Here is a 25,987-nt window from a genome sequence, read left to right on the forward strand (position 1 = left end):
AGGGCTGAGCAGTGCCGCTTGGTAGGCCTTTCGAGACTGTTGCGCCATGGGGTTTGTTTTTTGAGATGCTAAATGGCGGACACGGGGCCTTAGCTGAGGGTGGCATTACTTCTACTTACTTCTCCCCGAAGGCTTTCGACTTAGGAACGTAGGGTTGCGACATGGGGCCTCTAGATAGGAATCAAATTACTCCACTTACTCCAGGCTCCTCAGTTTTATGTTTTCTCTTGATTTCTTCAGACTCCAAGCAGTATCCCCCTCTAGGGACACCACGATCTTGCCGTCGGTGCGGAGGACTGTATGCTCGGTAATCCGTGAGCTGTGCCAACCCTAGGTTACCCATGCTGGATTGGCCTCGGAGTAGAGCCAGACTAACCAGCTATCCTCAGAGTTGCTTAAGAGTTTCTATACTTGATTCGAGAACTGGAAAAATGCAGAAAAAAACAGCTCGATTTGTTCTGGGTGATATCCGAAAAAAAGAGTAGCGTTACAAAATTGTTGCAAAGTTTGGGCTCGGAAGACTTGGGGGAAAGGAGACGAGCTGCTCGACTGAGTAGTATTTACTGAGCTGTCAGTAGAGAGATGGCGTGGAATGACGTAAGTTTCAGTGGTGTCTTTAAAAGTAGGGAAATATCACAATATGAAGATAAAGTTGGATTTCAAGAGGACAAATTGGGGCAAATATTCGATTATAGGCAGGGGAGTTAAGGAATGGAATAATTCACCAAGGAGATGTTAAATTAATTTCCAGTTTATTTGCAATCATTTAAGAAAAGGTTAGGAAAACAACAGATAGGGAATCCGCCACCGGGGTGACTGCCCTAAATGCAGATCAGTAGTGACTGATATACTGATGCTATTTGTTCTCATTTCTATATTTTTGTGCATCAGCCCAACTGAGATTTAATTTCTGTTTCTGTCTAGCCAATCCCTCTACTTCGGGTAGATACTCCTGTGGGTAGGGGTGGTAGAATACACCCTCGGTATACCCTGCCTGTCGTAAGAAACGACTAAATGGAGGACCAGGGGCTCTCAGCTTGGAAGCTTGGGTTGGCGACCACGGTTCCCATAGCTGAGTCGTTCCTTACTTTCATCTTTCCTATCAGACCTTCCTTGGTCAAATCTTGTTCTCTTACGACCCTGACGAGGATCGGGCGAGTTGGCCGTGCGGTTAGGGGTGCGCAGCTGTGAGCTTGTATCCGGGAGATAGTGGGTTCGAAACCCACGGTCGGCAGCCCTGAAGATGGTTTTTCGTGGTTTCCTATTCTCACACCAGGCAAATGCTGGGCTGTACCTTAATTAAGGCCACGGCCGCTTCGTTCCCACTCTTAGACCTTTCCTAGCCCATCGTCGCCATAAGACCTGTCTGTGTCGGTGCGACGTAAAGCCACTAGCAAAAAAAAAAAAAAAAGTTAAGAGAGGCCGCTTGCTCAGGTGTACTTCCACTTAAAACAATAATCTCTGTCACAGATTCAGCTATGATTTACAACGGAAAAGGTGCCTAATCTTCTGTCCTTTGTGTAACAAACAAGTAAGCCTAAAAATTCACTGAGTTAGCATTTATAATTTACAGCTGAATATCTTCGTCAATATTTAGGAACCTTAGTTTGAATTCAGCAAAGCTCGCATGGTGGCCTTGATCATTAAGGCGTTGAAGTCTAAATGGAATGACACCGTGGTTATCCCTTAGGGAATTTGGAAATTTCTCGAACACACCCTTTGGTAAATTATTCTAATCCCTAATTCCTCTTAACATAAATTAATATTTGCCCAAGGTCATCCTCTTGAATTCCAACTTTACCTTCACTTTATGTTACTTCCTACTTTTAAAAACTCAGTTCAAGTTTATTCGTCTACCGTCATTCCAAGTCATCTCTCCACTGACAGCTAGAAACATACCGCTTAGTGTCCTTACTCCCAAGTCTTCCCAGCTCAACGTTTGCAACATTTTCATAACACTACTGGTTTGTCGGAAATCACTCAGAAAAATTGTGCTGCTTACTTTTGGATCTTTTGCAGTTTTCAATCCTAGTGAGGGTCCCTCACAATGGAACCATACTGTAATTTGTTCTCACCCAGAGCCGAGCTTAACTACTACGACACCTCCGGTCCCTAACTTGATAAGTCAATGTTGCTATTAATTTTATATACGCTGATGAATAAAATAAGACAACCTTTGAAACCAGCTGTTGCAAATTGGTATGTCCCTCCTAAAAGGAGTGCACAAGCAAATCTTTGGTTGCAGGAATAAACTAGATGACATTTCATGATGTCTCCATTTAAAAGCTCTCTTTCAAACAGCACTTTTGTCAGGAATCGTTGTTCGGACACTTTCGCATAAAATTATAGAAATTATCCTCATTTTATTTTACTCGCCTTTTAGCATAGTAGTGCCTAATAACATCATTCATAACCTAAAATTTATGGACATCGTTTGGTTTTAAAAATTTTCCTTTAGTAGTAGATCCTCATGATTTTCACTTTCAGTTTCAGCAGTAGACCCAACGGTAACACAACTAAACGTGGGCATACACATAAAGGTTTTCTGTGCCGGTACCATTATTTTTATTTTCGTCGACTGCATGAGAGGAAGTTGAGTTATAATTTGGTTCCTGTGGAAAAAAAGTCTAATTTTGGTGTTTGGGATAAAAGCTCTCTCTTCTGCTAATTGGTGACGTTTTGTGCCACTTAAACGTTTTCGAGCATCCATATTGTGCACGTAATACGAAAAACACTTAATAAAACTCCCACAAAATGAATAATAAAAAGTGGCTTTCATTTTCACACATTTCTCCATAACTCTTGGTATTATGGAAAATGAGTTGCCTTTCGATTCACCCAAGGTCACATGGACAACTGTAGCGCCGCCCGAAGGGGCTATATGTTAAAATTCATCGTCATCATTTCCCATTAACCAGCTGTAGCCGGCTAGGGGCAAATACGGTTCCTCTCCACTTTCTTCGGTCTTTCCACCACTCCGTCCCAATCCACGTTTCTTTCTATAATACTGCGGTGGATTGTGTCCTTCCATCTCAATCGTGGTCGTACGCGGCCTCTCCTTCCTCGCATTTGCATTTCTATCACCTTTTTTTACATTCTTTCAACACTCATTCGCTTTATGTGCCGAAACCATCTTAATCATTCATTTCAGTGCGCGCATTCTAAAATCTCCTTGTCAAAATATTAGATCTATTCATTTTTGCCGTGCCGGTCCTAGGTCCATGCCTAAATACAGCTCTGGTCTCACCACACACGCCCTTTCCTTTACATCCTTACTACAACCCCTAAATACACTCATAACCATATGAAGGAATCTGTAACCTTTAGTTACAATCCCGTTAATGTGTTTACCCCAATAAAGATCCATCCTTATATTAACACAGGTACTTGCAGTGATCCCCATGAAGTACTTCCACTCCATCAACGCAATAATTAAAATTGCGAGGACTTTTCCACTTGGTGAAACTCATAACCCGACTTTTCGCCCGGTTTACCATCATACCATTGTGTGCTGTCCACCTCATAGCTTCGTCGAGGTCTTTTTGCAGTCGCTCACAATCCTGTACATTCTTTTTTAACCCATACAGTACAAAATTATCCGCAAAAAGTCTTATCTGTGACTCCAGTTCTTTACTCATATCAGTTAGGCTACATTGTAACATATTGGCAGGGTAGTACGTAAATAAATATACGACTGGTGAAGTATATTCTAAGATTTAATAACTATTACTAATTGCTATACAATTACATAGTCATACCAATATAGTTGGTCCATTATTGGACATTATACATTTTCCAGCTAACTCATTCCTGGTTGCCAGCCCCAGGTTTCGATATCATCTGATGCCAGGCAAGCATCAATTTTTGAAAATTAAGACAAAGTGCATTGGCACTGCCAGTGGCTACAAGTAGCTCACACAGTGGCCTCCATGATATGCACTAGCCATGCGTCTTGGTAGGTATGCTATTTACGAACTGATGAGCCCAATTTAGCACACTGGGGCGAAACGCTGGCAACCAGGAATGAGTTAGCTGGAAAATGTATAATGTCCAATAATGGGCCAAATATATTGGTATTATACATTTACTCATTCGGGACAAATATTTCAGGTACCCTATGGGAATCAACATCGATATCATTACACAGTCTCACAATCACTCTAGTTAGCGCTCTCTTTCTCCCTTTGTGTGTTCTCACAATTCAGTAAACTAGTTATTCAGTCTAACACTTATGAGCTGAAACAATTACACTATACATACTCTTGTAAGTGTCATATGTACCCTCGGTGTACAACGTTCGTGGTATACTTCACAATTTACGAGCGCGCAAACAGTCTCAGGAGTCTGTATTTGGTACGAAGTTCACACTCACAATGCAGTCTTCTATCAACGTCCCACGTCGCTCCGCTGCACTGCTTCTCCCTGGCCGCTCAGCTGCACTACTCGTATTCGCCGTCAGTTCACTCACAACAGCATTTCAGTGTTCCGAAACACACTCCGCAGTGCTCACTCACAGAACTGAACCGTATCGCTCTTTGACTGAGCTCAAACTAAACCGAAGCTCACTCGGCTTGTCTTTCCAGCCTTTCCAGATACTCCGGACTAAAAGAAGCCGACAGAACTCTCTGGAGACCGAATGTTCTCGTTAAAACTCCAACCCCATATCTATACCACCGTAAGGCCACCAGTGACGTAATGGTGATGAGCTAGCCAATGCGCGGCTGTCTCATCTCGGACTGGTTGCCAGCTGAAGCGAGCGGTAGGGCCCTACTATGTGACGTCACTCGCGACTCGGGGCTAAGTTGGATCGCTCCTCCAGGCCTTCCAAATTAAATGGCGGGCCCCGCCACACCGCCCTCTCCTTAAGGTTGCTACGAGTTCCACCATTTTGTAGGAAGGACTTTAAGAGGGGCTTTCTAGACTCGCCCCAGTTACCAGTAACGTCACCTAGTAGGGCCCACCCTGCTCGCTTCTGGCAACCAGTCAGAGACAAGACAGGCGCGGATTGGCTAACCCATCTGCTATCACCACCGTTACGTCATCGGAAGCCTCACAGCGGTGTAGAAAGGAGGCTCGAGGAAATTCGGTCTCCGAGAGAGCTCCAGTGGCTTATCCTCGTTCGAAGAATGGCGAAGAGACGGCCTCCCTATAAAAGACAGGCCAGACTACATAGACTGTGGCAATTCAGTGGGCTCAGTCCAAAGACAATGCTGTGAAGCGTGGGTATTGCTATGGAATATTGGATCAGCGTGCAATAGTGTCGAAGGAGGCTGTCTGAACCTACGAAGAAGACACAACAATGCAGCTGAAGGACGTGGGACCGTGAAGAACGAAGACTACCGTATGAGTGTAAATGTACGGCTGTGTTTGCTACTATTTGTTGCACGACGCACAGACACAGGTAGGACTTTTTTTTTGCTAGTGGCTTTAAGTCGCGCCGACATAGATAGGTCTTATGACGACGATGGGATAAGAAAGGCCTAGGAGTTGGAAGGAAGCGGCTGTGGCCTTAATTAAGGTACAGCCCCAGCATTTGCCTGGTGTGAAAATGAGAAACCACGGAAAACCATCTTCAGGGCTGCCGAAAGTGGGGATTCGAACCTTCTAACTCCCTGATGCAAGCTCACAGCAGAGCGCCCCTGACCGCACGGCCAACTCGCCCAGTACAGGTAGGACTTACCGCGACGATGGGATAGAAAAGGGCTAGGAGTGGGAAGAAAATGACCATGGCCTTAATTAAGGTACAGCCCCAGCATTCGCCTGTTATGAAAATGGGGAACCATGAAAAACCATTTACAGGGTTGCCGATAGTAGAGTTCGAACCCACTATCTCCCGAATGCAAGCTGATAGCTACTTGACCCAAACGGCGCGGCCACTTGCTCGGTAGACTGTGATTGTTCGTGTTCAAACTGTGAACTGTGAGGCTATTTTTAGTTGTACAGTGAATTTAATAGCGAACTGCCCTGTGCTTATCTATTTTGCTATTAAGGCTATAATTTGAATGAATACTTTAAAATCGTACTGGGTTCAATTTCCGAAAGAAATTCTTGTAAATGCTCATGGATATTTTCTACAATTTTTCTGTTTTTTGTTGTGGATCAGTTGTTGAAAACTTGTACACAAAAGTTTAGGATTCCTGAAAGGCAAAGCGAAGCACCATATTCTGTGATACATATTATACTTAAAAGGTTTGAAAAAATACAACACTTTGTTGAAAATATTGCTTGATCCAGGCAGCACCCAATTACTTTATCTTACACTCTTTTTTGTGAGCAAGCCAACAGTTACCAAAGCACAAGTTGTTTGTCCTCATTAATGCACACAGCATAAAATAATATGGTAAAACTCTTGGACAGTGCGTGCCAGTTTAAGTATTTTTCATGACAGGTAAATATTTAGGAATCATACTTAACGTATCAACTGCCGTGATTACCATGTGAGGGTATATTGCAGCATAATTATTGCAACAATCCTTAGGTCTGCAGTGCCAATTTCTTGTGTCTGAGAACTTGTTCACGTTTTTGGACGAAGTGTTGAATTTTTTAAATCACTGGTATTCAAACTTTCTGGTTGGCGTACCTCCAAAATCCAATTGTTTTACCTTCGTGCGTCTGAAGTAAGAGTATATTGTGATTATACCAGAAATAATAAATTAGTGTTGCTGGATGCCAAATAATAATAATACCATCATCATCTTACGCAGCTTATCCCGCACTAAGACATGAACGAGTTGTGGCCGGGGATTTAAAGTCGCACTGCCTTCCTGACACCACGGCATTTTCAACTGAAAAACTACGATACGAAAAAAACATCACAGACCCATCTCCGGCTTGAACCTGACCTTGCACACATCCAGGATGAAATCCTTCATTTGGCCTTCGATGTTATATATCAATCAATACTGATCTGCATTTAGGGCAGTCGCCCAGGTGGCAGATTCCCTAACTGTTGCTTTCCTAGCCTTTTCCGAAATGATTTCATAGAAATTGGAAATTTATTGAACATCTCCCTTGGTAAGTTATTCCAATCCCTAACTCCCCTTCCTATAAATGAATATTTGCCCCAGTTTGTCCTCTTGAATTCCAACTTTATCTTCATATTGTGATCTTTCCTACTTTTATAGACGCCATTCAAACCTATTCGTCTACTAATGTCAATCCACGCCATCTCTCCGCTGACAGCTCGGAACATACCACTTAGTCGAGCAGCTCTTCTTCTTTCTCTCAATTCTTCCCAACCCAAACATTGCAACATTTTTGTAACGCTACTCTTTTGTCGGAAATCACCCAGAACAAATCGAGCTGCTTTTCTTTGGATTTTTTCCAGTTCTTGAATCAGGTAATCCTGGTGAGGGTCCCATACACTGGAACCATACTCTAGTTGGGGTCTTACCAGAGACTTATATGCACTCTCCTTTGCATCCTTACTACAACCCCTAAACACCCTCATAACCATGTGCAGAGATCGGTACCCTTTATTTACAATCCCATTTATGTGATTACCCCAGTGAAGATCTTTCCTTATATTAACACCTAGATACTTACAATGATCCCCAAAAGGAACTTTCACCCCATCAACGCAGTAATTAAAACTGAGAGGACTTTTCCTATTTGTGAAACTCACAACCTGACTTTTAGCCCCGTTTATCAACATACCATTGCCTGCTGTCCATCTCACAATATTTTCGAGGTCACGTTGCAGTTGCTCACAATCTTGTAACTTATTTATCACTCTATAGAGAATAACATCATCCGCAAAAAGCCTTACCTCCGATTCCACTCGTTTACTCATATCATTTATATATATAAGAAAACATAAAGGTCCGATAACACTGCCCTGAGGAACTCCCCTCTCAACTATTACAGGGTCAGACAAAGCTTCACCTACTCTGACTCTCTGAGATCTATTTTCTAGAAATATAGCAACCCATTCAGTCACTCTTTTGTCTAGTCCAATTGCACTCATTTTTGCCAGTAGTCTCCCATGATCCACCCTATCAAATGCTTTAGACATGTCAATCGCGATACAGTCCATTTGACCTCCAGAATCCAAGATATCTGCTATATCTTGCTGGAATCCTACAAGATGCACTCGACGACGTGCGTCATTGAAAAACGCGATTCGTCAGACCACATTACGTTCCGCCAGTCACCTACTGTCCACATTCGATGATTTCTAGCCCATTGAAGACGCGCATATTTATGTGCCTGTATGAGTAATGGCCTCTTGCGAGGCGACCGACTCCAAATGTGCAATACATGCAGTTCCCGTCGCAATGTTCTCTCGCTATCAGGTTGGGATGGACCGTCATTCCCTGACTGTAGCAATTCCTATCGGGTCTGGAAGCGATTTTTATTCACAAACCGCACCTCCAGTCCCTCTCGGCCGGGATTTTGTTTCCGACCGCAATTCTGACGTCGCGTTTCGTGGCCACGTAGTAACCGCTGCTTGTAGACACAATGAACAGTCCCCTGCGAAACCCCAACAAATCCAGCAACTTCACGCACTGTATGGCCATGGGCACGGTCAAACACAATTGCCACGTTTTCCCCCACTGTCACATCCTTACATCTACCCATGTTGTCACACACTGTCCGCTTGAACCTTAAGCTCACGTAGAGGCAGTGCGCGAGCGGTTGAGCACGGGACTCGTTTCTCTGCGCAATCTGTACAGGCTTAACAATCCATCTGTGCGTGTGCATTAGGGTGACAAAGTTTTTATCTGATGAGCTCCTTTGGAGTAAAGTTTACAGAAGCCCAAAACACAAGTATAATTATCATTGCAATAAATAATGTTGTACTATACACACTGCTACTGAAAAAAAAATTGAAGTGAATCTATGGATTTTGAGGAAAAATATAAAAAAGAACAATGCATCATGAGTAAGCATTTTTACATACCTAGTCAATGGGAGGTACAAACTGAAAGGTATTTTAGAATGAAAAGTTCGGAAAGGGGACTCTGTGTCGAGGTAGACAAAAAGACTAAATCCAAACAAGATTTTATTTAAAATGAGCAGGCTCGACCCTTTTCTCAACTGCTCACTGAGAACAGTTAGAAGCTACGATAAACATGAGTAACCCTCGAGAAGACCCCGCACACCTCTAGCGGTACACGTACCTCACTTTAAATACCACTGATTTAAATCATGTTAACTGCAAGAAGAACAAATGTTTCTTCATAACTGTGTTTTTGAAAAGTTATATGTAGATGATCTCTAAATCCAGGATATTACTTCGTTTCTTATAATCTATTGATTACATATAACCTCTTCTTTTTTTCCACAGCTGATTTCTTGTTGCTGTTGAAGTTACTTTATGGGTGATCCCCATTTTGGGCTCATGACGAATGACAGTTATTCAAAATGTGTACTCGGTGTCATATTTCACTCTTAATGGGTGCTTTAAGAAACTAGGAAACAGTTTGAATAAGGTTACAGGAAGAAAATTTGGCAGTTAACAGGGTTAAATTGAGTGTTATTTAAAATAAAGAATATGCAGATATTTACTCAAGTCAAAAACATACAAATTTACAGTTGTACGTACAAGTCTGTTTGAGATATAAAACACATAACATGTGAGATCATATTACACAAGCCCAGTATTTTGCAATGTCCAATGCCTCGGAGTGGCTTTTAGGAGATCATTCTCTGTAAAAGATGTAGGGCAGAGAGGGCAGGCAAGCATGTGGCTTGTGGTTTGTTCTGTCCTCAATCACACCTTCTATCACTTGTGCTGAACCCTCATTTCTTCAAGTTATCTCTGGTGAATTCTCTTCAGATGACCATAGTAATGAATGTCACTAAAGCTGATGATAAATCCATGTGGAATGTCAAGATTACTGACCTTGTCTGCTGGACCCCTATAAGCAGTTAGAATTTATTTCAGTGTGTATATTAATTTACTAGCAAGATACCCGTGCTTCGCTACGGTATTATACTGAAATTTATAACTGAATGCTTATTGTTTTATATAAAATCCGCCGAAGTTCGCGATCTGACTCGTTTTCTAATAGATTACGGCAAGTTTCCTCCCATTTTTCAATCTTTCTTTCCAGAAATCGATTTCGTACTTCCCGGGCTAGGTCCAGGTCCTCCACCCGGTCAGTTGGGTCCCTAAATCTTTGCCATCTTTTCCTATAAGTATTTTTAATATGGATCAAATCCTTCAGATCCGGCGTGGTGTCTTCTTGGGTGCCTTGGCGATACTGAACCCGCGGCCGGACTGCATTCTTAGTCATTTTCCAGGACCCGTTTCCAGCGCGGTCCGCACATTTGACGACGGTCCAGAACATTATTATTATTATTATTACAATTAGATTGGGTGATATCAGTTGGATCAGTTATTATTATTATTATTATTATTATTATTATTATTATTATTATTATTATTATTATTATTATTATTATTATTGATGTTCTGGACCCCACAGCAAGATGCAAGACCGCTACTTGGGCGGTAAATTACATCTGCTGCCATTATCACTGTTGACAATGTGACCAGCACCATTGTCGCACGTAGGCAAGCGTGCGGGATTTCTGGCGATACGAATGACATACTGTACTTCCGTGCATTATTGGCCTTATTATAGAGGTGAATCATTGGACGGTCAATCTCATTCCTATCGCTTATTTCAAATGTGTTTAAATTTTTATTTATATGCCAGGAGAATCTACTGTAATCCAAGAACGTTCTCCGAAGGAAAAGATGGCTCTTGTAAACGAACCCAGGAAAGATTAAAAATGATCGGTTTATGATCAGAATAAGTACATCGAAAATCTACAGCCTGTTTCCAGTCATTCGACAGGGTCAGGAACGGAATGAATAAAACCCCCATCTAGCGGCGACAATAGGAATTGTGCCGATTGCCGAAGCCTGTCGCACTTCTCTGGGGCAATGATTAATGAATGACAAATGAAACGAAATGATATTGGACAGTGTTGCTGGAATGAATGATGACAGGGAAAACCGGAGTATCCGGAGAAAAACCTGTCCCGCTTCCGTTTTGTCCAGCACGAATGTCACATGGAGTGACCGGGATTTGAACCACGGAACCCAGTTGTGAGAGGCCGGCGCGCTGCCACCTGAGCAACGGAGGCTCCTTATAAGTACATTATGAACAGTAACATCAATTGGTCTCACCTCCTTTTACACCCCACCGCCGTTAAGTACATTTACCCCCTCCCCCCCAAAAAAATTAAAAGAAGGCGTGTTTCTTTATGTTTAAAGGAGATTCTAAACACCAATGTTCACGTCTATTACCTTCAGTTTTGAGATATAAGTATCCCCATAAACATAATAAACTTTGTTTCACTTCCTTTTACACTCCTCCCCCCCCCCCATGTGAATTTTCAGGCAAAAAATACTTGTTTCTTTAACAGTAAAGGATCTTCTAAATACCAATTATCACGACTCTAACTTCTTCAGTTTTTGATTTATGTGTCCTAATGAAAGGAATTCAACTCTTTTTCACTCACGCCCCCCAAGATGATTCCCCCCACCCAAAAAACGGGTTTTCTTTGTCTTTAAAGGAGATCCAAATACCAATTTTCATGTCTGTAACAACTTTAGTTTTTATTAGATGTAAGTATTATCATACAATTAAGTCAATTAATTTTTCAATTCTTTCACCTCCTCCCCCCCCACCCACCCCTTCATTGGATTTTTCGAGAATACGTGTTTCTTTACTTTTAATGCAGATTCCCAAATATCAAATTTCACGTCTGTAACATCTTCATTTTTGAGATATCAGTAGCCTAATTAAAAGAATTCAACACCATTTTCAGTCACTTTTACCCCCCCCCCCTCCACCCAAGTGGTATTTCCGAAAACTAAAAATACACGTTTCTTTATTTTAATAGAGATAAATAATACTCTATAAATTCTCATTTTAAAATTTCACCACATTTTTAGTTCCCCTTAAGAGGAGTTTCCAAAAACAAATCACCTATATTTCTGTTATTTTATTTTATATAATTCTATATATATATACTTATTAGATACTGTAATAGATATATACTTACCAGATATTGTAATAGGAGTTGCATCATGGCTGAGAAATGCATGCAGAAATTTTCTCACAGAACTGGAGTGTGTATCGTAGGATAGGAATGGTAGGAGGGAGAGTATTAATTCTGGTGAAAGAAGAATTTGTAAGCTACGAAAAAGTTAAAGACGAGAAACATGAAATTCTAGGTGTGAGGCTCATTTCTAAAGATAACAGGAACCTTGAAACTCCGTAGTCTCAACTTTAATATGACATCTCTTATATTTTTTAGCTACTACCTCACTGACCGTCGGCAACGAGTATCAGTGGGGAAAAATGTACTCAGGATGGCACAACAAGTCAATAGGTGTACCTCAGGGGTCGGTTTTGGGCCCACTTTTATTTGTTGTTAGTGTGAACGACATAGGGGACGCATTGAAATATAGCAAGTACCATATCTATGCAGATGATCTTCAGATTTATTATCACTCATACCCACAATACACAGATGTAGCCATTGACAGAATAAATTCTGACTTACGACGACTGAATGACTACCAGTATGCAAAAAATAACAGCTTGTTAATGAATCCTAACAAAACTCAGGCTATTATATTTGGTACCAAAAGAAACCTTAACTTGTTAAAAAGAAGACATGTACCCCCAATTATTTTAAATAATATTGTCGTGCCCTATTGTACGTCAGTAAGAAACTTAGGCGTTATAATGACTGAGACACTAAATTGAACTGAACAAGTGACAAATACATGCCGTAAAGTGCAGAAATCCCTTTTTCCTCTCAAACGCTACTCTACTATATTTCCAAAACATCTTAAAATACAACTGGTAAAATCCCTAATCTTACCAATTCTAGACTACTGCGACACTGTACTTACGGACATATCTCAAGACAATAACAAGATGCTTGAACGGAGTTTAAACACCTGTATTCGATTCATATTTAAGCTGCGATATGGTTCTCACATTTCACCTTATTACAGGGAGTTGTCATGGCTTCGTGTTCATGAGCGTCGCAGTCTCCACATGTTGTCCCTTCTGCATGGAGTTCTAAACACAGGTGTACCGAATTATCTCTCTTCAAAATTTAATTACCTTTCCTCCTATCATAACCACGATACACAATCTGGCTCCTGTTTAACAATATCTCTCAGTCACTCCAGGACCTACAACCGCTCCTTTGTAGCCACTGCCGCGAGGCTGTGGAATACCCTACCTGCTACCATTAGGGATTTGCGTTCTCGTAGGAGACTTAAGATGGATTGCCGAAATCACTTTCTGAATACTTCTAGCTGACTTTTCGAGGTGAGTAGTGTGAATGAGTGCGTGAATGAGCATATTTTCATAAAAATGAGAAATATATTAGCTAGTTATAGGTTTTTACTGTGTTTCTGTCTCTTATTATCACTAGTGTAGTTTTATATTTATAATCACGTACATTTAGATTGTCGTACTGTACATTCTATAATAGTTTTTTATTACAATCTATTTTCTATTAGTACCATATTATTTTAAAAAGATTTGTTGTATTTAAATATTATACTGTATGTATGTTAATTATTTTAAATACTGTGGTTAAGTGTAAGAGAGGGCCTTGAGCCCTAACTTCGCCACGAATAAAGATGAATTACTTAATTACTTACTTACTTACTTACTTACTTACTTACTTACTTAATCTCTTTGGAGTGTACAGACCAGGAAAGTATAGCGCTGACGCTGATACAGAATTACAGTATTTGATAAGATATTTGATAAGCTATGTGGGAAATGATATGGAAAAGAATGTGATTGTAGCGGGAGATCTCAATTGACCAAATGTCAATTGGGAAGGTAATGCGAACGACAGGAAGCATGAACAACAAATGGCAAATAAGTTAATATGGGAAGGACAGCTGATTCAGAAAGTGATGGAACCAACTAGAGGGAAGAATATTCTGGATGTGGTGCTGGTAAAACCAGATGAGCTCTATAGTGAAACCGAAGTAATAGATGGTACTAGCAACCACAAAGCTGATTTTGTTATAGTTAAACATATATATGTGATAAAAAGGAAGTTTCTAAAAGTAGGACTAATAGGCAGAACCACATATGTCTGATAAAAGAGGCATGAGGGAGTTTTTAAAAAGTAACTATGATCAGTGGAAAACAGTAAATAAAAATGTAAACAGACTCTGGAATGGGTTTAAAGCAATTGTTGAGGAATGTGAAAATAGGTTTGTACCTTTAAAGATGGTAAAGAATGGTAAAGACCCACTATATTATAACAGAGAAGTTGAGACTTAGGAAGAGGTGCAGGTTGAAAAGAAATACAGTTAGAAATGGCTGTGGAAGTAAGGAGAAATTGAAGGAACTTACTAGGAAATTGAATCTAGCAAAGAAGTCAGCTAAGGATTACTTGGTTCGAGAACTGGAAAAAATCCAAAGATAAGCAGCTTGATTTGTTCTGGGAATTCCAACAAAAGAGTAGCGTTACAAAAACATTGCAAAGTTTGGGCTGGGAAGACTTGGGAGAAAGGAGACAAGCTGCTTGACTAAGCGGTATGTTATACCAATATATTTGGTCCATTATTAGACATTACTGGACATCATTTAGATCAAATATTTCAGGTCCCCTATGGGAATCTACAGTATATCATAAGCGGTATGTTCCGAGCTGTCAGTGGAGAGATGGCATGGAATATTAGCAGACGAATAAGTTTGAGCGGTGTCATTAAAAGTAGGAAAGATCACAATATGAAGATGAAGTTGATATTCAAGAGGACAAACTGGGGTAAATATTTGTTTATAGGAAGGGGAGTTAGGGATTGGAATAACTTACCAAGGGAAATGTTCAATACATTTCTTTGAAATCATTTAAGAAAAGGCTAGGAAAACAACAGATATGGAATCTGCCACTGGTGAGTGACACTTAAGTACTATTAAGCTATATCCTTGTAGATTTTTCTCCAGTGTTTAAGGCAATTCTGTATCCCGTTGCTGAAATTACACTTAATTAAAACTTTAATTTGAGAAATGAATGCCTCCCTTTAGAAAGGTATTCAAATCCTGGTTGTTATATGTGTTTCTTCTGTGCACAACATCTTTCACTGTTAACAATGGACAAATTATTTGTAACCTGTTTTCAGCTAAAAACCATGGATGTACGATCACTCTGACTGTTATAAAATGCAACTGCTTATTGTCTAGGCTACACTGATACTAAAGGCAGCAAAATGAACATGGATAATAGTTCTGATGAAGCCAGGAAGGTATTATAAACAAGGAAACCCTAAGAGGGTCAAGTGCTAAAAGGGATTAGTTTATTCTTCTGCCATGGTCACACAAACTGCATGTCCACAGTTAAGGGTTTATAACCTTACTAAAAAAAAAAAAAAATCTATAGTGCTTGAGGCAAGCAACTCAATGTTGAAAACATCCAAGGGATATGAGCTACAAATTTTAGGTGAATAAAATATAATAAAGTATGAGAATATATTCTTTATTTATTCCTAAAATTTACAATCCTTTCTTAATCATAATTATCCGGTCGATTAGATTAGCAGTTTGCCTTTTTCTACGACTAGGAGTGCTAATGTGAGTCAATGCATTGTTTCACTTAAGCATCACTTAATCATCTAAGAAAAGGCTAGGAAAACAACAGATAGGGAATCTGCCACCTGGGTGACTGCCCTAAATGCAGACCAGTATTGATTGATTGATTGATTGATTGATAATGTGAGTCAATGCACAGTTTCACTTAAGCCCTTTTAACTAAATTCTGTGTGGACATTAAAAAAAAAAAATCAAAAACACCTGAGGGTACTGAACCAAGGAACACATTACAGAAAGAATGATGTAAATAATGATAGGATATAAACTTCATGGTTTTGATCTGTATGAATTGTGATCACCATACAATTTCAATTGCAAAACAGGAACTAGTAAATGTTGATTCTGTAGTCAGATCGTCAATCACCAAATCTACTTGATTAGTGTTAGCAGTATGCAAGCCACTGGACGCCACTGTAAATAACCACCAGTTGACGCAGAACTGCTAGATGGTGTTTCCACATCAACCAACGTAAATAAAATGAAATGTTCCCATAATGCTTGTTAAAATCATGCCGCAACGAGAGGTAAGTTTCCTATAACCCATGCCATTTAACTAACACGCTCTCTCCTTCAATTCATTAATTTTATCTATCATTTATTCAAGTTAACTTCATGGACACCGCAATGAATTGCGAATTTATACCAGCCACAAATTAATAATGTGTCTGCTTTAACCATATCTTCATGTGCCGTCCTGACAATGTCCAACAGCATTTCAGCATGATTTCAACAAGCACTACGAGAACAATTCATTTTATTTACGTTGGTTGATGTGGAAACACTATCTAGCAGTTCTGTGTCAGCTGGTGGTTATTTACAGTGGCATCCAGTGGCTTGCATACTGCTAACACCACACAAGTAGATTTGGTGATTGATGATCTGACTACAGAATCAATATTTACCAGTTCCCATTTTGCAATTGAAATTGTAATGATTGGCAGTGATGGAACTAACAATTCTATGAATATTAATGCAAGAAAGAGTCTGGATGATGAGCATACTCCAGATGCTAAGAATTTAGAGCCTAATTTATTTTTCAAATTATACACACATTTCATCGCAGATTTTAATGTCAATTGTGTGTTTGTACATTTGTTTTTATGTCAACTGTGTGTTTGTACATTTGTTTAGTTATTAGATGTATTACATTAAGGCTGAAGATGGCCATCCAAGGCCGAAACTAGTCCATAGTTTAGTAACGTAATTAAAAAATATTGCATATTATAGTATTGAAAAGGTGGACCATTACGACATTAATTTAATAATAATTATTATATAAATAAGTTAATTTGGCTAGGATTTGAATCAAAAAGAAACGAGCAATTTTAGGCTGTTTTTCCGAAACTGCATTTAATTCCATTCTTCTTCTGGTGCCTTCTCCTCACAGAAGGTTGGCGATCATCATAGAGTAATTTTTTCTGTTTTTCATATAACATATCAGAGTTGCTGTATTGTCAAATCATTGTCGGAGGTTCTGCGACCATAATCTTCTCTGCCATCATCCATGTTTCCCTTTGATCTTGCCTTTTATGAGCAGTTGCATCATGCACTATTTGTTCGCAGGGTCGGTTGGTGCACACACTTCAGTGGGCTTGGCAGACTGATGTGTAATGGTAACTTTTGACTTGGTAAGGAAAGCAATGGGAAGCTACCTCACTCCTCACTTCCCTGGTACACCTCTTTAGGGATGCGTATGCTATCTGTGACAGCTGACAGCAGATCTGTTGAGGTTCCAACCAGACTATGAGCTGAATACTCAACATTCACACAATTCTACAAGGTAGTGTCATAATGTAAATTAAACCCCTGCAATTTTGCCTAAACCTTGTTCTAGATTTACATTAACTAGCATTTACCATGGATTTACACATGTGGAATTCCTTTTAGTTTGGTACGAATTGCATAGCTTGCATTTGGTTTCCCACGAGTTGATGGCACTGCTTCACTGTTCCATACAAACGGTATGTAAAGCTTGTCAATATGAGCATAGCTGGCGAAAGCAACGCTTATGATAGTGTCACGCACAAACAGGTGGGAGAAATGTGAGGAAGTCCAGACCCCGTGGTGGTGGGTTACCTTTCCCCACTCTATGCCTTAGCCACGATGCAATCTTCATCATCTTGCGCAGCTTCCAGCCCCTGGCCTTTCCATCATCTTCTGTCTTCCCACCATCTCTCCGTTGTCACTTTGGTCCCGTCCTCCCGTTTTCTTCACCCATCCCGCCTCTCCTTTCAGCCTTCTATAACTTGGTCTTCCTCTTGGTCTCCTGCCTTCTACTCCCATTTCATGCATCTTCCTGGGTATCTACTATTCTCCATGCAAGTAGGAGGGGTAGACCTTTGTTCTGTCCTCACCTCCTTGGCCAGACAACGACAAGATAAAATCTGCCATAGAAGAAGCATGTTTTGTTTTCTTAAACACTCCTAAAGTGAAACTTTTTCTTTAGAGTTTGTCTCACATGCTGGCAGGGTCTACTGTTTGGCCCTCTATTGCCACTTGACATAATCATGTGCCTGATTAGTATCCTCCTCAGGGGCTGCGAAAGCATCAATCAAAACATTAGAAACCTCTATGGGGAGGATACCTTTAGGAAGGCCTCTAAACTCAGCAAATAAAGGAGATAGAAATCTATTCTTCCTTCTTCTTTATGCTTTCTTCTGAGATGCCGGGACCATAACATCATTCCCAACTGTGTGAATCTGAAGCACTCTTTAAATACTCCTACCACCAGGAGAAAACATCGGTGCACTACCAAGGCTCTTGTGATCGAGAGAGTGCATCACACTCGTAAGGAACTGGACTCAGACTCCTGAGAGGTATTTTACTTACACCTGCTTTTAAACAACACTCTCTCTCAGGAATTGTGGTGGTCTTTCAATTGCATTACTGCTACACAGGTTGAATGCAAATTCAACCAGGTGTCATTTAGGCAGAAATTTAAGTTCCTCCGATTGCCTCAGAAACAGGCAATCTCCCGCACGAACCCTGATGCTAGTAAAATTGCCGTCAATCTTTCTAAGAAATCCTTGGGCAAGAACCAAACAGCAGTTCTAGCTAGGGGATTTAATTTTGCTGTTGCTCCCTCTAAAATTCCCACTGAGGAGTTAATTACCTCCGTTGAGGCAGCCATCCACAAACAACGACAAGATAAAATCTGCCATACAAGAAGCATGTTTTGTTTTCTGAGGAGGTACAACAGAAATATGTGATTCTAGTAAGGTCTGCTGCTGTGCCCGTACCCAATTTAACAAGAGGTGAGAGGAGAGCTATGAAGGAACTCAAAGATGATTCTGAACTGACCATTCTCTCAGTTGATAAAGGTAATGCGACGGTGGTCATGGGCAATGATGAATATAAGAACAAGATCTCAGCCATGTTGCCAGAGCCAGTTTACAGACTGAGCTCATGTGACCCTAACACTCATGAGTCCAACGCCACTGTGAAGTTCTTAAGGCAATCATCAATTTCAAAACATCCGACTCCAGGGGATGCAGTGCCACCAAGATTATATGCACTTTAAAAAATCCATAAACAAGACGTTCCCCTCATGCCCAGTGTTGCCAACTTAGCGGATTTTCCGCTAAATCTGGCAGAATTAGAAGACCGCCAGCGGAGAAATATATCATTTAGCGGACAGCGGATTTTTTGGTGGAATTCTAGATTTATTATAGCGGAATTTAGTGGTTTATCCATTTTACGGTTTTTCTAAATTTTGTACTCCAGTCTGTCTCCAAGCTATTCCGTATTTCTTATCAGGACCTAGCAGTTGCATGAGGAAAACATGTTATTTGGATTTGATGTTATGAGATCATGTTGTCATAAATTTGTAATGCGTGGGGAAAGGGTACTTTTATCTTAGTTGACGAATGACAACAGATATTGAAACTGTGAGAAAGTAGCATTTATATTTATGCTATGAAGGAAGACTGTTTAATGAACTGGCCTGTTTTGTGTGTGGCCCTTGAGGTAGGGGATTCACCTAGTTTGCACCCAGCACTAAAACGCCTACAAGCTTTAGCTTGCCAGCTCGCAGGCAGGGGTTAATCCCAGTAAAACTCACAGATCAGGTGAGTGCAGATATTTGTTATTATTATTGCTCTTTTTTTGCTAGTGGCTTTACGTCGCACCGACACAGATAGGTCTACATAAAATCAGCTTCATGGTCCGTATCGCACTTCAATAGATTCACAATTAAGTATTTAATTTATTTTCCACCTAGTCGATACAATGATTGCTTAAGGCAATTTTTAATGGTCAAAAGTGGTACATGTTTCGTATATTATCAACATCTTCAGCCACATAACACTGTTTAGATGAAAAATATATAAAATTGACAAAGTAAAATTAATTTTAAGGACACTTCCTCTAAAGCATTACTTTGTCAATTTTATATATTTTTCATCTAAACAGTGTTATGTGGCTGAAGATGTTGATAATATACGAAACATGTACCACTTTTGACCATTAAAAATTGCCTTAAGCAATCATTGTATCGACTAGGTGGAAAATAAATTAAATACTTAATTGTGAACAGATAGGTCTTACGGCGACGATAGGATAGGAAAGGCCTAGGAGTTGGAAGGGAAGCGTCCATGGCCATAATTAACATACAGCCCCAGCATTTGCCTGGTGTGAAAATGGGAAACCACGGAAAACCATCTTTAGGGCTGCCGACAGTGGGATTCGAACCCATCTCCCCGATACAAGCTTATAGCCACGTGCCTCTAACCGCACGGCCAACTCATCCGGTTTGCTCATTTTTATTGCTCATTATTTGAGATTGGATTTCTTGGCAGAATTTTAGCGCATTTTTAGTAGTATTTAGCGGATCTTGAACATATAAGTTGGCAACACTGCTCATGCCAATCGTTATTGCGGCAGGTTCTCCTATGTATGCTCTGGCCAAATACCTAAGCAAACTGCTTCAGCCACATACAGGATGTACTGAATTATACGTTACGGACACTCCATATTTTGTCAATAAGCTGTCAACCATAACCCTTCAATCCAATGCACTTCTGGCGAGTTTCATGGGCAACTTTGTTCACTAAAGTTCCGATTGACTCGGTCATGTCTCTCACTGAGCATCTGTTCCCCAAGGACATTACTAAGCTAATTCACCACTGCATGACTTCGAGCTATTTCTTGAGGGATGGACAATTTTATGGATAGACAGATGGTGTGGCTATGGGAAGCCCACTTTTGCTCTTTATGGAGCATTTTAAGAAGGAAGCTATTGCTTCGCCACCCGTCAAACCTATGATTTGGTGGAGGTATGTTGACGATACATTTGTGGTCTGGACACAAGGTCCCGAGAAACTTCATCTATTTCTAAACCACCTAAATCACCAACATCCTTCAATTAAATTTGCTATGGAGATGGAGTCAGACAGATGCCTTCCTTTCTTGGATATTCTGGTAAGAAAGAAACAGGAGAGCTCCTTACGATATACCATTTATCATAAGCCTACCCATACAAATCGCTATCTCCATGAAGATTCTCATAACCATCCATCACAAAAGCAGGGCATTCTCACTACACTCACCACAAGGGTGACATGAATTTGTGAGCCATCACATATCCAGGAGGAGATGGACACCCTCAGTCACGTTTAAGGGTAATTGTTACTACGATGTACAGATTCATACAGCCCTGCATCCCAGAGGGACAACTAAATAAAGCTCACAGAAAGAAGAAGTGAAGGGAACTGCCTACCTGCCTTACATTCACACCACAGATCGAATTGCCAAGGTCCTCTGCAAGCACAATATAAAAACCATGTTTGGCACCATCACTAAACTTGCTCACAGTTTAGGTAAAAGCAAGGACAAATTGTCCCCACTATTACACCCTGGGGAGTACAAAATTCCTTGTACGTGGGGCAAGGTATAAATTGGCCAAACATGCCGGTCCATTGGTAGGCTACTTGTATCAAGGAATACCAATGAAATATCCGTCTCCACCACCCAGACAAGTCAGCAATAGCTGAGCACACCCTATCATCAGGTCATGATGTCGTGTTCCAAGATGTTCGAGCTCTTACGCACACCAAATACTACAGGTCTAGGATTATACGGGAATCTGTGGAAATACATAAAAATCCTAACAATTTCAACATGGACACTGGCTATCAATTAAGTAATACATGGTTGCCAGCCCTTAATGATTTTCGCTTGAGTGTTTTCCAAATTTGTACGATCCTCATCACCAGATGGTACATTCCAGGCTATGTTTAAAGTGTCATACTTTCGTAACGTGTGTACACCTGTTATGCCTACCCTTCCGACCAGCTCACACTCACTGTCCTCTGTCTTTCTACATACATTCTTTTTCTCTATCCTGTGAGTCTTTCATTGCACTTTATTTTATTTCTATTTATGTTTTCTACCACTTCATTCCTGATTCGTCTCATGACCTTGCTCTCACCTTGCAATGCATATATGGTGTAATTTGAGCTTAGATGGTGTCGTCAGCTCCCACTTGGAAGGCCAGCGTACAGTGAGCAATCTATTGACGAATGGTCACTTACTATAGAGCAATGGTAAAGCATTCTTAAATTCAAACCTTCATTAGTGGAGAAGTCTTCCTCGTGAACAGTAGAGATTTTAATTCAGAAGACGCAGAGCAAAGTTCTCTGTGAAATGGATAAAGAGTTTCACTTTTTTTACTTGACATGGCAAAAGCCCAAAGCTTATCATCATGTCTACAATCCTGTAACTCATTTACTACTCTATGCAGTAGACCCTATAACATAATCTGCAAAAAAATTATCTGTGATTCCAGTTCTTTATTCATATCATTCATATAGGCTACATAAGAAAACATAGGCCCCTAAAGGTCCTATAATACTGCCTTGCGGGATCTTCCTCTTAATCGTTACAGATCAGATAATGCTTCACCCAATCTAATTCTATTTTCTTTTTTGCTATTTGCTTTACGTCACACCGACACAGATAGATCTTATGGCGACGATGGGATAGGAAAGGCCTAGGAATGGAAAGGAAGTGGCCGTGGCCTTAATTAAGGTACAGCCCCAGCATTTGCCTGGTGTGTAAATGGGGAAAAAATGAAAAACCATTTTCAGGGCTGCCGACAGTGGGATTCAAACCCACTATCTCCCTGATGCAAGCTCACAGCTGTGCAACTCGCCCGGCCAACTCGCCCGGTAATTCTATTTTCTAGAAATGTGGCCACCCATCCAACCATTATTTTCTCTAGTCCAACAGCCTTCATGTTTGTTAGCAGTCTCCCATGATCTACCCTATCAAAAACCTTGGACAGGTCAGTAGCTGTATTTAAATATGGGTTTTTATTTCCAACACATAAGGCATAACACACTACAAATATCAATCAGAGTTTGCTTTATTCCTAAGCTCCTGTCAAACAAATTACTTTTTCTGTTACCATTATTGCAGTATTATGGGAGAATTTGACTTTAGGCTGGATATAGCATTTAAATGTTAGTAGTTTATTGGAAATAATATAGAATCTGTAGCAAAGTGTTAATGCATTTCATAAGATTATAGGCCCAGTGAGCAGTATAACCTCACTTATTCACCGGGAAGAGCATACCTAAATTGAATTTTTTAATTTCTTTAAATTTATACATTGCCATTTGCCTTCCAAATCATTACCAGCCAATTCGTCTTCTGTTAGGTGTTATAAACTGCGGCCAGAATGCAAATATAACAAGTGACAAGCTTAACACTTTCATTAAACGTAGAGTACCGGTACCGGTACGTTTCAGACATTACCTTGAAATGTCATTGCACCGACAAATTGTCCAGTTAAAGTAAGTGCATTAAAAGTGCTTTGGAATGTCATAACACCGGAGAATGAACCAATTAAAATAAACGTATTATGAGTGGTTTTTGTAACCGGTTATGTTCCGAACAAATGAATGTAGTAAGACTTTACCGCACCCAGGAGGGAAATATGTTCGGAAGCTGATTCAAAAGTAAAGCTGAAATAATTTATAATATTGCCTTGAAGTTGTTTTGACATGTTCACAAAACAGCACGTGCTGGCTGTAAGTAATATTTAACCTTTTCTTCAAAGAGGAACATTCTGAAATTCGCGATGTACCGGTATTGGATAGCTTAGAACTTCGTAATTAAAGCAGTCGCGACAAGAATAGGATATATATGATAAATTGACTCGTACATACCAATTATAGACGCAGCAAGGCTCGACCGGCGATTCTCAAACAAGCGCACAATGCAACACTCGTTAACAAACTTCACTTCCCTGCCTGCTACTGTCAGTGCAAGTCGTCCGCCTCCCCCACCGACCACTCACACAGATCACCCGACAGGGGACACCGCGCCGAATGGAGTAATCGCAGTTAAAGTGCGCTCTCATTTGGCAAAAGGTGCATAATTAAAACATAATACTGGCGTATTGAAGGAAGAGAATATGAGGGGTGTATCGCCCTGACCTGTTAGGGTTAATCGCGATCATTCATTAACTTTTTGTTTTAGAGCATTTCTAATAGTCGGTGTATTTGGCTACTACGGAGCCCCGAAACTTGTTATTATTTTTTATTTTGTTTGTTTCTGACATGCTCCTGCTTTCCATTGAACTTCCTTGGGAAACACTTATTATACTAAATTTCTTCCTTTTCCTTCTTCTTCTGCTACCTCTTTGAACTCTTCCCTTCTTCTTCTTGGCCTTTTCCCCATTTTCTTGGCGTTAGAACTTAACGTGGATTCGGCCCAGTTTTACGACTGGATGCCCTTGCTGAGTTAAATTGTCTCAGGAGTTAGGTTTTTGCTATTTTGTGTTTCTGTGGTGGTCCGTAGTGTGGTGTATTTGTATGTGGGTGATGAGATGTGTATTACGACAAACAAAACCATCTTATCCCTGAGTGAGAGGAATTAACTATTTGCAGTTGAAATAGCTGGCCTAGCCAGGAATCAAACCTGGAGCCCTCTGAACAGAAGGCCAGTACTCTGACCTTTCAGTCAAGGAGCCAGATAAAATTTCTTTCTTAAACGAGTTTAAATAAATAATGAACCTTTCTAATATATATACGTAGGCTACTGTAGGCCTATCCTACCTCTCTTGCTACTCTACAGATTTATTTACAAGTTGCTTTATATCGCACCAACACAGAGGGGTCTAATTCCAACATAATTGGTCCATTATCGGACATTATACATTTTCCAGCTAACTAATACTTGGTTGCCAGTGTTTCGTCCCAGTGTGCCAATTTGGGCTCATCAGTTGGTAACTAGCACACTTACCAAGATGCATGGTTAGTGCATACCGTGGAGGCATCATCATCATGAAAAGCTTTCATTCCCCACCCTGAACGGGTAGGGCAGGCCTCCTAGAGGGTGAGGGAAGAAGGAGGAGGGTAAAGGATGTGAAGAAGTAGGAAACAGCCTCTTGGCTAAGCATTGTATAGTTTTATTTAGTTTGTTAGTTACACTTTGGTCATGGTTTTTTTTAATACATAAATTGTAGGGGTTTTTCTACATCTACAGTTACATGAATTCATAAGTAAACCCTGCAGTAAAAATGAAATGGCGTATGGCTTTTAGTGCCGGGAGTGTCCAAGGACAAGTTCAGCTCGCCAGATGCAGGTCTTTTGATTTGACTCCCGTAGGCGACCTGCGCGTCGTGATGGGGATGAAATGATGATGAAGACGACACATACACCCAGCCCCCATGTCAGCAAAATTAACCAATGATGGTTAAAATTGTCAACCCTGCCGGGAATCGAACCCAGGACCCCTGTAACCAAAGGCCAGCACGCTAACCATTTAGCCATGGAGCCAGACAAACCCTGCAGTGATAACAAGGAACTGACTGGTAGTTTGCCATTGAGACCTACACCTGGCAGTACTAGTACAAAAGGAGAGAGTTGAATGTGTAAATATGCTAGTATGTGATACATTTGTTCTCTCTTAGTACACATACAACCTACGATGAGCATAATATAAGTGGCAGCATTGGTGACTGTACACTATGTAGAAAATGGAGCTTATTTCTTAAGCTGGGATACCTGTGGCTGGGTTTAGACAAGGGTTTCCAGAGGTGAGAAGGTGAAATAAAAATTTAATCCAAAATAAGTGGTTGAGAAGTAAAGGTTGAAAGTTTGATTTGTTGCAGCTTGTAAGTGATGAAGGACTAAACATCTGTTGTACGGATGAATAATGAGTAATGAAACGGTTAAGAAACGGATGAGATCTTCCATGTTATTTTAAGATACAAGATTGACAAGATGCTAATATGCCGTGTCACAAGATTCATAAACGTTTTAATCACCAATTTTAATGTGTCCTTACCCTATTTCCAATGATTTTATGTGTGACTGAAGATGTCTCATAAGAGGATGAAACATATATCACCAATGTAGTTTACTGTAGTCTTATTAATAGACGAT

At 40.4% G+C, this 25,987-nt stretch overlaps 1 protein-coding gene across 1 annotated transcript in view; it reads right to left on the reverse strand.

Moving 5' to 3' along the window:
* The window catches only part of LOC136867021 (transmembrane protein 53), a 266,998-nt gene extending 243,112 nt beyond the window's left edge, over positions 1 to 23,886 (reverse strand). Inside the window, exon 1 of the mRNA XM_067144117.2 lies at positions 23,765 to 23,886. The gene's annotated coding sequence lies outside the window, so the exon portion shown is untranslated. The remainder of the gene's footprint in view (positions 1 to 23,764) is intronic.
* Between the last annotated feature and the right edge of the window lie 2,101 nt (positions 23,887 to 25,987).

Source organism: Anabrus simplex, chromosome 3 (assembly GCF_040414725.1).
Source record: "Anabrus simplex isolate iqAnaSimp1 chromosome 3, ASM4041472v1, whole genome shotgun sequence".
Lineage (NCBI taxonomy): Eukaryota > Metazoa > Arthropoda > Insecta > Orthoptera > Tettigoniidae > Anabrus > Anabrus simplex.